The 12,342-nt window shown below is 46.0% G+C and overlaps 1 long non-coding RNA gene across 1 annotated transcript; it reads right to left on the bottom strand.

Annotated features, from left to right (window-relative positions):
* Positions 1 to 400: 400 nt before the first annotated feature.
* Positions 401 to 7,468, bottom strand: LOC139046272 (uncharacterized). The gene is made up of 2 exons (XR_011506115.1): positions 7,262 to 7,468; positions 401 to 1,442 (listed from the first exon to the last, which is right to left on the bottom strand). It is a non-coding gene; the product is annotated as an uncharacterized lncRNA (long non-coding RNA).
* Positions 7,469 to 12,342: the final 4,874 nt, after the last annotated feature.

The raw sequence follows: 12,342 nt of genomic DNA, 5'->3' as shown, positions 1-12,342 counted from the left end.
TATTTACAACTGAGCAGTTTTATCAGACTATATCCTGCCTCTAGAATTTTGGGAGTCTGACAGCCTTCTTTCATTTCATCCTTGCACTGCCAGTCCGAGATGGCAGTGTTTCTGCTGATATAAAATTTTCAAGACCCCTGTGGGTCTCCTGTGTATTTCACAGGGACTTACTCCATTAGACAAGAGGCTCCTTCAAAGATCCTTCTTGGATAATTTGATCTTTATTCCTGGCTTCTGCTGTGATAGTTCAGGGGGTCCATGAGTCACACACTTATTCTTTTCAAAGACCTCTCTGTACGACTGTATATGCTGATAGTTTGATACTTCAGAGGCACTAGCAAAAGGCTGGACATATCCTTGGCTTTCTCTTCAGAGCATGTTTTCCTGACAGCAAATCTAATTTTTTTTTTTTAAAGCTTTTTTTATTTTTTTCCTTTTTCTCCCCAAAGCCCCCCGGTACATAGTTGTGTATTCTTCGTTGTGGGTTCTTCTAGTTGTGGCATGTGGGACGCTGCCTCAGCGTGGTCTGATAAGCAGTGCCATGTCCACGCCCAGGATTCGAACTAACGAAACACTGGGCCGCCTGCAGCGGAGCGCGTGAACTTAACCACTCGGCCACGGGGCCAGCCCCCACAGCAAATCTAATTTTAGCATCTTTGGCAGTGTCTTTTGGCATCTAGATAAGCTGAGAATTTCCCAAATCATCAAGTCTTGGTTTCTTTTTTGCTTAACAGTTCTTCCCTTAATCTATCTGTTTCCTCTCACATTTTACTATAAGCAGCAAGGAGAAACCAAGACACGCCTTCAACACTTTACAAGGAAATCTCCTCAGCTAAATATCCAAATTCATCACTTGCTCGTTCGGCTTTCCACAGAAATGTAGGATGCAATTCTAAGCTTTCTGCCACTAAATGACAAGACTCGCCTTTCCTCTAGTTTCCAGTAATATGTTTCTCATTTCTCCCTGAGACCTCACCCAAAGTGCCTTTATCATCTACATTTCTACCAACTCTCTGTTTATGATGATCTAAATATTCCTAAGACAATCTAGTTTTTCTCTACCATGCTCTTCACTTCCTTCTGAGTCCCTCTTAATGTCCATATTTCTACTCACAGCCTTTCCAAGGCAATCTAGGCTTTTTCTAAAACTTCTCTTAGCCTCTGCCACTGCCCAGTCCCAAAGCCACTTTTTTAGACATTTTTACAGCAGAACCCCACTTCCAGGACTAAAATTTGTATCCGTTTTCTACTGATACTGTAACAAATTATCACAAACTTAATGGCTTAAAATAACACAAATCTTACAGTTCTGGAGGTCAGAAATCCAAAATGGGTCAGCAGAACTGTACTATTGAAGGTTCTAGAAGAGAATATAGCTCCTTGCTTTGTCCAGCTTCCAGAGGCTGCTACATTCCTCGGCCTGTGATCCTAAGAACTTCTTACTGAAAAAAAAAAAATTAAAAGCTAAAATGAAATGCATACAAATACAAAGAATATTAATTATATTGAAATAGAGTCACCAATATATTATATCAGATTGCCACAGTGTAAAAAAGGTCAAGAATGCCAGTGTGAAGTGTACAATAAATATCTTTATGATTTAAGCCACTTGTAGTCAATTTTTCTGTTACTTGCAGCCAAAGGCAATCCTAAATGTACACAGCTACAGGTTTCCTGACTCACAGGTCAGTATAGACCCTCCATCTGGTTTTCTGGGTGTGGATCTGGAACTCATAACAGCCCAGTTCATGAAGCTGGGATATCTCATTTTATTTAGCCAAGCCCATTATACTATGTGATTACATGATGTAATTATTATCTTTCTGTGTGTGCATGCATGTTCGTGTGTGTGTGTGTGTGTATGGTAAATGGTTCATACATCCATTTCTTTATTCTACAAATATTTCTTAATGCCTGGTTTGTGCCAGGACTACAAAATCCAGACCTTCCAGCAGACTGGTTCCTTCTGGTTACACGTTCCTTCCTCCAGCCGGTCTTCCTCACCACCCTTGCTAAATTAGTCCCCTCCTCCATTCCTATGTCATCATTTATCATAGCTTCCTGTTTTACGTTATTTACAGACCTTAACTCTCTCTGAAATAAATCTATCCATTTACTTGGTGACATTCCCCCACCAGAATATAAGCTCTAAGACAACAAGGACCCTGTCTTGTTCACCATCAGTGCCAACATCTGGGACCTACACATTGTAGGAACTCGACACATTTGTGGAATGAATGAAAAGCAATGTTCCTACCCTCAAAGGACTCACAGTCTAGGAGGGAAGTCAAACAAATCCTTATACTACAGTCGGAGAAATTAACACAGGGCCCTGGGAGGGAGATGTACAGAAGACGGGGGACGATAGTCTTCCAGGGGAGAGGTGAGCCTTGAAGCTGAGTTATTCACGAGTGCCGAGGAAGAAGGGGCCGAGGGAACAGCATAAGTAAAGGCATTCAGGCGCAGAAGAACACAGTGGTTCACGGAGAACAGGACCTAGACAGTGAACTGGGTGAGATGATGCTGAAAAAGTAAGTTGAAGTTAGGTTAGGTTAGGTTAGGGTCACCAACTCCAATACCTACAAGGATCCAGACGGGCAGCATAAATGAACAAAGGGCACCAGGTGTCAAGTGGTAAATAACATCTATATCCAGCACAGTGTCAGTGGACAAGGCTAATCAGCTCCAGCGAATTGTTACCATGCAGGAATGCTGGCCCAATTTTGCTAGATCTTAGAATTTTTTCAAACGAAGCTGGAAATCCAAACTTTTGGGTAACATCTTCCAATATGTAAATATTGGGAACTGATTCATATCTTAAATATCTTCTAGGCCAACATTATGCACACCAAACAAAATCTGTCTGTTGGAAGATGTAGGCCTGGGCCACCTGTTTTCACCATCTCTGATCATTGTAAAGGATTGATAATTTACACTTGGTTCCGTCGGTAAATAGGCAGGCATTGGCCATCTTAAACTGGGCTGTGATATCATCAGATTTGAATACCAGGAAGATCATTTTAGAGCTGTATGGAGGATAGATTGGAAGAGGAGCCCAAAGACCAGCTAGGAAGGATTACAATAGTCCAGATCAGGAAAGCAGAACTCTGATAATGGCATTAGAAATGGAAAGAAGAGAATTACTATGAAGCACATCTAGGAGGCAGAATAAGTAGAAGTTGTGTTTCTCCTCCTGGAATGTGAGTCCCACAGGGACAAGATCTTGTTCTGCCTTGTTCTCTACTGGATCCCTGATACCTAGAAATGGGTGCTCCACAAGCACTTGTCGGTCTCGTGGATGCTTCTGCTCCAGGTGATCAGATGGATGTTGGGGCCAATTAGTGAGACGAAAATGCTGGGGAGAGAAGATGATGAGCTCACCAGCCAGAGATGCCCAGGAGACCTCTGGATAAATCAGAAGAGAGATCAGATCTGACTAGACATTTGCCTTTGAATCCCATGGTTGTGGGTGATATCGTCTTCCTTTCTAGTCTTTCTGGAACTTGGGGGCTGCCAGGCAGGAATACGACCAAAGCTCATTCTTCTCCCAGAGCTGGTGGAGACATAGTGACGGGCTGAGCACTGTCAACAGCATCAGGATGGAGCTCCCCGGCTAAGGGCACCAGCAATGTTTCCATCAGACCCCACCAACTAACATATTCTCTACTCCACTGCACTTGACTCAATGCAAGTCTTACAACTCTTACTTAGAACCAGTGCTGGAGGGACTGTCTTGCCCTGACTGATATTTCCCAAAGACCAGAACTATGTAAACGTAAGGTGAATTGAGAATTGCCCTCTAATCAACCTGCAAACATTTAATAAACACCTATAATGGGCAAAACACTGTGAAAGGCCCCAGGACCCAAAGTGCTGCAAGGCAGCTGTGTTGTCATGGCCAGGAAGGGGAACACATTCATTTAAATGCCTGCCTTCTGCAAACTGGACCCAGAGCTAGGCACTCTATGCACATCCGTAAAGGACAACAACCCTGCATAATTCCTATCACCCGTGTTTTCCAGGAAAGAGAACTGAGCTTTGGGGAGATTCAGAAACTTACTGAAGGTCACTTAAATAGGTAGCTGCCGAGATTTGAACCTACATCTGCTTTACTCCAAATCCTTGGCGTCCTGCTACACTCTGCTTCTTCCCATCCATGGCATCTTCTAACTTAGGCGTGCTGTCCTCTGGGGTCTGTGATCAAAGCGTGTCAGTTTTTAGGCATTATTTCTCCTCTCTGGCCTCTTTCTCCCCTATTAGACTTGATCACAATCCTTTTCTTCCCAATAAACTCATGATCCCGACATTGATTTATGCTCCCTTTGTAGGAGTAGCTGGCGCATGAAGCCATCACTGCTAAAAGCCTTCTTTAAATGTCTCTTCCCGTCTTGGGGCTTCGGGAGGAAAATAGCAGAGGTGGTGCCCACCTCATCCGCCTCCCAGCCCCTGACTCAGACCATCCCCGAATCACTGACGTCAACACCAGAAGCTCTAAGAAGTTCACCCACGTTAGCACCAGGAATGGAAATCAAAGGTAGCTATTTTTGGACCCAACTTCAATCACTTTCCCTTGGAACCACCTCAAGGCCAAGAGAGCAAATAATTTAATATGATTAGATTGAAACAATCCCAGAAATTGGTCTGTTTATACACCTTGGCACCATTTTTGACAAAGGTATGAGAGTAATCGAAATAAATGGACCTGGCCGAGTGGGTGTGAAGTGTTCCATTTACTTGAGCCTGGAATGCCAGCCCAGGGTGGGGGACAAAGGCTCCATGCTGAGAAGAAACTGCAAAGGAAAATCTGGAGTGGGCAGAAGTGACAAGCCCCCACCACACTCTTCCCTCACCTGCTCTGAATCTGATTTGGGTGCAGAGGCCTGGAACCTGGTGGAGCCGCCTCCAAGATCTGGGCAATGGATGTGCTCCCTACTTGGTAGGTATTTTCTGGCTTTTTTGCTCACAGTGACTGCATCCCCACTGACCTCTCAAATCTCTTCTCACCTCCCCCTTCCCTGCCTCCAGGGTCACTGAGTGCATGGGGCCTCAGGAAGATTCAAGAGGGATTCTTCTGGGGATGGCCCCCACGCCTTTATGGTTAAGTTCTTGTGCTCCACTTTGGTGGAGTGGGGTTTCCCCAGTTTGGATCCTAGGCACAGACATGGCACCTCTCATCAGGCCATGCTGAGGCGGCATCCCACGTAGCACAACCAGAGGCACTCACAACTAGAATTTACAACTATGTACTGGGGGGGCTTTGGGGAGAAGAAGAAGAAGAAGAAGAAAAAAAATAGGTTGGTTGGCAACAGACGTTAGCTCAGGAGCCAATCTTTAAAAAAAAAAAAAGTGGGAAGATTCTTCTTTTCTGCTCCTGGTGCAGCTGCCACAGCTCTCGGCTCCACATCTCCAGCTTGGACCACTGTCATGACTTCCTCATCACAGCCCCACATGCCTCTCCCTTCCAATCCACCCCTCCCCAGAGAAATCATCTTCCCTCTGCTAAAGGCCAAGCTCCTTCCTCGTGGATCTGTGTATTCAAGCCCAGGAGCATCGTAAGACCTGGGGGTTGGGAGTCCGTGGGCGTTGAAGCTGCATTGAGACTCCTGCCTGTGTGTCTAGCCTGGGTCCCACGGTTCTCCAACCCCGCCCATCTCCCCATCAGAACCTGAACTCCACACTGAATGGTCTCTTGCGGTTCCCCAGATGTGCCAGCCCTGTGCTCAGGCAGTCCCGGCTTTGTCTTGGAAGATGTTTAAAAGTACAGTAAAACCGGGGCCGTCTCTGTGGCCGAGAGGTTAAGTTCACACGCTCCGCTGCAGAAGCCCAGGGTTCGGATCCTGGGTGTGGACATGGCACCACTCATCAGGCCACATTGAGGCGGCGTCCCACATCCTACAACTAGAAGGACCTGCAACTAAGATATACAACTGTGTACGGGGGGGGGGTTGGGGAGATAAAGCAGAAAAAAGAAAAAAAAAAGTACAGTAAAACCATGAAGAATAATATGGAAACATCCCATACTCCATAACCTTTTGTATTTGCTTCCAGTCTTTTTCTTAAAAGAAATAAATCATTCCAGATAAAACTAAATTCCCCTTAACCATCTACCACCCATTTCAATCTCTTCTTTCCCCTCAAGAAGCAAAAACCAGCCTTCCAGTTCACTTTTTAAATAATCACATACATGTGTATATAAATAGAATCCATTGCCACATACACATATATACAAGTGGTGTATTTTGTGTATTTGTAATGTGTATTTATGAAGTCATTTGCATGCATATCATCCAAAGTTTAAGACACAAAATGATAGAGAGAGGTGAGGAAGTCTTCCTCCCGCTCTGTCCCCAGGCAGCCAGCGCCCTGAGACCATCTACCTGCCACTTCCTTTTTGCCTGGACTCCTCAGCCTCCTTTAGAGCCGCCTCATCTGTCCAGCCCCCTGTGATATTTCCCTCATTACCCAGCTGACTCTCAGCCCCTCCTGAGTGTCCACACAGCACCCTGGACCCTGTGCAGGCTTCCACCCAGCCCCCATCACCCACACCGCTGTCTGGCAATGGAGACGGGCCGACAGCTGAACGCAGCGTAGGAAGCCGGAGCCTCTCCCAGCCAGGCCTCTACCCTGCCTCTAACTGAGCTCTTTCTGACACTGGCTTCCAACCCGTTTGCCAAAAGCCATTCATTAGTCTTAGCAAATTGCTTTGCTGACACTTTCTGAGTGTATCTCAAATCCAAATGGCATATGTCTGTATTTGTGCCTTCATTAAATCTGGATCAAAGATTAGTTTAATCCAGGCAAAGTTTTTGAGCTCAACTTGCAGCAAGCAAAGAAATCATTTTTAAGAAATTTGTTTGTGCTGCTGTTGCTGCCATCCAGGAACGAGCGGGCAGCCTCCACGGGGCACCCGTGGGAGTCTTTGCTGGAGATGGGACTTCTGGCATAAAAAACCTAGGGAACGTGTGAAAGTAAATCTCCTCCCGTCTCCCCCACCTCCTGGCCTCCTATGTTGCCCTGAATCTTGAGAGAGATTGATTTTCCACTCTAATGCCAAAAGAGAAAAAAATATCCCTTTATATTAGATTTGCCAGAGTAGAATTTGGTACTGTTGCCATGACTCCTTCGGTTAATGAGAATTGTTACTCGATCCAATGCAGCAACTTTTCATGCGCATCTACCATGTGCCACGTGCTGGGACGCATCCCTCATAACAACCTAAGGACAATATTGTTATTATCATGGTCATTATTATTACTATTACCGTGACTAGAGACCGACTGGTGTAGTCAAAAGAGTCTGGACCAATCTCTTCTTGTCTGTGCCTCTCCACGTCCTCCCCGGGGACAGACAACTGTGGGCATCACTCAGGTGGGCACACCTAGCCTTGTTCTCCTTTCTGGTCACAGCACCTTGATTTTCCTTTTGAACACTCTTGTCCACCTGCAGTCCACCGCTTTGGGTTGCAAGAGTGACTCAGGCCTGTCCAATCAGAGAACATATTATAATTACATATATAGAGAATCTATAATGCAATATGTAATATTATATATATAATTACCAGGGGCGAGAATTCTAGCCCTTCCCCTGGAAGCTTGGGCTCCTTCCTAGCCCGGCACAAGGGCTCACGTTGGGCCAATCCGGGCCGAGTGAGCCCATCTCCCACCTTCTCAGTGTCTGTTCCGGAAGCCGAACAGCTTGCTCAATCTCCATTCCTGCCACTGAGCTGCTGACGGTGGCAGTCACCTGGTGAGTGACTCTGATTTTCAATTCCCCTTTCTAAGAAAAAAACAAATAAAATGGAGGAAATAATCTCTCACCTGCAGCTGCCTAAGGCATCTGAGGCTCACTGTTAGCTGCTAGAGGCGTCGACTTTGTCAGACTCAGAACCATGTTCCTAGCTTGATCCCCCTTAACCTCCTGAGGCCTGGAGGAAGCTCATGGCGGGACTGAGGCAAGGCGGGCACCCTAATGGGGCTGGAGTTTATTGGTGAGAAAGCGGGCCAAAGGTCAGGCTTTGTGTATGTCAGGGTACCAGACAAACAACCCCAGAGGCGCCCAGGCATCCTAAGCAGTCTGCTGAAGGCAAATCCAACCTCCCCCGTGCTGGAATTCATGCATGGGTTGACTGTTTGTGCTCGTCCTGAACGTCACCGTGGAAGGGTTTTATGAAATGTGAGCCGACAGAGTCCTCTGTTGCCCTCGCAAAGGCCTGCCTCAGCTCACCCTAGAAATTAGCTCTCGAGAAAATGCCTGAGTCAGCTCTCAGCTTCCTCCCGGGAGGAAGGGGCCTGGGATTCGAGGGTCGTCCACGCATTCGAAGTGATGGTGGAGGGGAGCAATTATCTGGTGAATCTGATTAATGTGGACAGCTCGGGCAGAAATCCAGGCTCTCTGCCTAACGTGCTGGAGCGAGGACATGGTGAGGATGAAATGGACGTCACACCTGGACACCTCAGAGCGTGTTCTTTCCCATGGCCCCGTGGGACTGTCTTTCCTGTACACAATTTCATGGTGCACACTTGGCAGTTTCACCATCATTATCACTATGACCGAGAACCCCCCATGCCCCAGGCCCCGGGCTAGGCAATTTGCATTCATTATGGGATTTCCAGTCCTATTCCAAGCACACTGGGCAGGGAGGAACCAGCTCCCGCAGTCTCTGGATCAGGAAACTGAGGCCAACCCGCACTGCAAGCACGTCACAGAGCGCAGGTCTTTGTTTGGGGTTGCGCTTACACTGCGCTTTTATTTTGCTTTTTAAAAATCACGCACGCATAGGCTTTTTTTCCTCCTCCCCAAAGCCCCAGTACATAGTTATATATTCTAGTTGTATGTCCTAAGGCTTTTTTTTTTAAGTATAAAAGTACAGCTCCCCCTCTCTCCCGACCTTCCTTCCAAAAATATGCTGTGTCTATACCAGCATCTATACATACATATATCCCCTTTTTTTACACAAATGGCAGCATTCTTTAAAAACTGCTCACCTCTTGCATTTTCAAAAACGTGTTAGGGGCCGGCCCCATGGCCGAGTGGTTAAGTTTGCGCACTCCACTGCGGCGGCCCAGGGTTGCGCCGGTTTGGATCCACGGCACCGCTCGTCAGGCCACGTTGAGGTGGCGTCCCACATGTCACAACTGGAAGGACCTGCAGCTAAGATATACAACTATGTACTGGGGGAATTTGGGGAGATAAAGCAGAAAAAAAAAAAAAGTGTTAGTATTTGTCAAACCTGTGCAAAAGTAGACAGGGTAACAATGCGAATTCCCATGTGTCCATGGGCGAGCTTCAACAAACACCTATTCCTGGCCCATCTTGTTTATACCTCCACCCACTCCCTGCCCCAGACTATTTTGAGGCAACTATTTGAACTCCAAATAGTTCAGGTTGTGCATCTTAAAAATAAAGATTCTTTTTAAAGTGTACACGTAATACTATTATCATGCCTTTAAAACACAGCAAGTCCTTAATATGTCTTGGCGATAACGGTAGAGCCCGTGCACCTCCCGTGAAGCTGCTCATCCATATGGAGCCCACAGCGATCAGCTCGCTGTTGATCCCCGTAGGTCATGGCCAATTTTTGCTACTATTAAATTGAAGCATTTGAAATTATCAGTGTTTGACCATTTTTGACCCATAAAAATATCAATTTCATATGGTTCCATCCAATATAGGCAAGGTTCCAAAGAGTACTCATGTACATACCCCATATAGGAGTTTGGTTATAAGAAAAATGCCTGAAAATAGAATATCCTTGCCAGGATACTAGCTCTTCTCCTGAGGACAAGGATCACCAAGGAACAAACAAAATAAAACTCCCAGCACTCTTTGCCTTGGCTTAATCTGTCTTCCTGCTTCCAAACTCTCTCCATGTCCCGTCAATCTGTCTGTCAATGTGATCGTCTCTACAGGGCAAATCTGATTCTGTCACCTCCCTGCTTTACACCTTCCATGGCTCCTCATTTCCCTCAGATTAAAAAACCAAATCTCCTTAACCTGGCATTCAAGGACGTTCACAACCTGGCCCAACCTGTCTTTCTAGACTATTCTAGCCACTTCCCTATATTTCAGCCATACCAGTTGACTCACCATTGCTTAAATAAACAAACCTTACTTTAAAATGTTTGCGCCTTTGCCCAGGCTGTTCCATCTACTTAAAATGCCCTTCCCCTAGTCTTTGCCTGGAAAACTCCTATTCATCCTTCAAGACTCAACTCCACTGTGCCTTCCTCTGTGAAACCTGTTCTGAACTTCCAGGCAGAGTCAGGCCTGCTCCCCTCTGTGTGTCACTCTATGTTCAAGAGATGACTCTACATTAGCTCCTAGGTTTGCAGGTCTGTGATATCCACTAGAGCATTTATCTCTCTCCTAAACAGCAGATCCATACACCCAACACTTCTGTAAGAAGGTGGCGTATATCTGCAAGCCAAAAGATGAAGAGTTGTGTGTCCTGGATTCAAAGAGGAAATTGTGGAAATGTCATTGAACTGTTCCTTCGAGGGGTGTATGGGTTGGCAGTTATTAAGCACATCCTCATTCCCTCAGGATGGGCGCCCGGAGGGCTAGGACGCAGGGCCAGGCAGGAGCTCATCAAGGAGTGTTGGTTGGTTGAGTTTTGTTAATCAGTTGGCTGTTTGTGCCTTTCGCCATTCTCTGCTCTGTATCTCAATATCTCTCCCTAGTAATCCAGTCCCTGACTACCTACCATTCTGCTTTCCTGCATTCCTTCTTTTTCGTTATTCTTTAAATCACAGTATGACACTTGTTAACAGGAAAAGAACACTATCAATTGCCTAAGAGACCACTCGGAGGCGACTACTTAAATAAAGACATATCCATGCCACGGAGTTCAGTGTAAAAAGAATCAGGCAGCATGAAGCTCCAAATAAGTGTGTGTAGCATGATACTATTGTGTTAACACACACACATAAGGTATCCGTTTTTATTATGCTTTGAATTTTTTGAAGATAACACAGAAAAAACTGTCAAGCATATTTAGCTCTGGAGAATAGGAATGGTGGTTGTGAAGGGAGGAAAACTATCTTTCATTTAACACTCTTTGGGTATACACTTTGGATGTATGGGGAAAAGTACAATATATTTATTGCACTTTTTTTTTTTTTAAGGAATATTAGCCCTGAGCTAATTGCTGCCAATCCTCCTCTTTTTGCTGAGGAAGGCTGACCCTGAGCTAACATCCATGCCCATCTTCCTCTACTTTATATGTAGGACGCCTGCCACAGCATGGCTTGCCAAGCGTTGCCGTGTCCGCACCCGGGATCCGAACTATGAACCCAGGGCCGCCGAAGCGGAACGTGCGCACTTAACCGCTGTGCCACCGGTCCGGCCCCCTATTGTACTAACTTTTGAAAGCATAGAAAAATAAAAAGAAGGTAATAAAAATCTTCCGTAATTCCACTATTGATTGCCACTGTTAATATTTTGACAAATATCTTTCCAGACGTTTTCCTGGGTTTATATATTTTACTGAAATAATGAGCTTGCCCTGCCGTAACTTGCATTTTTCAATTACAAATGGCATGTGGACATCTTCCTATGTCACTCTGTGTTCTTCCACGGCATCATTTTTATTGGCTGCTAAGGATTCCATAGTTTCTTTCCTCCCTCCCTCCCTCGTCCCTGCCCCCCTCCCCCCAAAGCTTTCAGCCTTTATTCTTTCCCATATCTGTGACAATCTCTGAGTCTAGCTGCAGGCGGTACAGTCAGCTGACACACAAGGATGCTACTTGTAATCAGAAGAGTGTACCTTATGTGCTCGCACGCACACAAGCTCCCAAACCCCTCCCTGAACGAAGGGCTCAGTAACCACCCCCGTTTCATAAGGAAGCGTTGCCATGAGCACTCGTGGAGTACTGGGTTTCAGGGGGCTTACAGGGCTGACCGTGGAATTTTGCAGCCTGGCTGGACCAGGAGGTTTGTGAACAGTGTTCACCATGCAAACATAAGGAGTATCCTGAAAATACCAAATGACATTCAATCCATGAAAATCAGGGGGTCACTCCTGCTCTTCTGTTCAAAAATTAGCACCTCATAAGAAGGGTTCTCATAGTTGAGAGGAAGACCTCCACCTCTGCAGGCTTCTAAAAGGCTTGGGAAGCCTCAGTAGGAGAAGAGAGTTAGCGTTTCTCTCTACGGATCTTCGGGAAGACCTCAGCTTCAGAAGCTATAGAAGGATGGAGTCAGAAGAAAGAAAGGGGGGAACCCACGGGCAGGGGGTGGTCGGCTAGGATTAGCCAGGTATCGGACCCTTCCAGGTCTGCTGCCAGAGGCACATGAGCTTCTAAAACGGCCCAAGTCTTGATATCAAGCCCACAGAAAAGGGTG

Source organism: Equus asinus, chromosome 9 (genome assembly GCF_041296235.1).
Source record: "Equus asinus isolate D_3611 breed Donkey chromosome 9, EquAss-T2T_v2, whole genome shotgun sequence".
NCBI lineage: Eukaryota > Metazoa > Chordata > Mammalia > Perissodactyla > Equidae > Equus > Equus asinus.
The sequence above is the reverse complement of the archived record's forward strand: the minus strand, read 5'-3'. Positions and strand labels throughout refer to the sequence as shown.